The sequence below is a fragment of the Habropoda laboriosa genome, unplaced genomic scaffold (genome assembly GCF_001263275.1).
Source record: "Habropoda laboriosa isolate 0110345459 unplaced genomic scaffold, ASM126327v1 scaffold598, whole genome shotgun sequence".
Classification (NCBI taxonomy): domain Eukaryota; kingdom Metazoa; phylum Arthropoda; class Insecta; order Hymenoptera; family Apidae; genus Habropoda; species Habropoda laboriosa.
In genome coordinates this window covers 374,613-374,958 of record NW_017100737.1, presented here as the reverse complement: position 1 = coordinate 374,958, position 346 = coordinate 374,613, and positions in this window count along the sequence as shown.

Below are 346 nucleotides of genomic sequence, written 5' to 3'. Positions count from 1 at the left end.
ACGGTGGTCTTGTAAAGCGATATTGAACGCAAAGTACAATATATTAAATTACAAAATCTAACCGTGATACTGTGTTTACTGTTAACAATAGATATCGTGTTACTATCTGAATATTATCCAAAATAGGTGCGCAATTAATTTTGACAATCAGTATCTATGTCCAAGTAAATCGATCACGCTAACGTGGGACATTATCGAATGTATGTTTGTGTGTATGTGTACGCATGTGTTTGTGTGTTTGCAGTGTCCAAAAATTCTTTTCAAGAAACTAAAAACGTAATTAGAGACTTCGAATGGCCTACACGCACGTGTTAAGTGTTTTAAACACATACAGACAGCTGTTTAT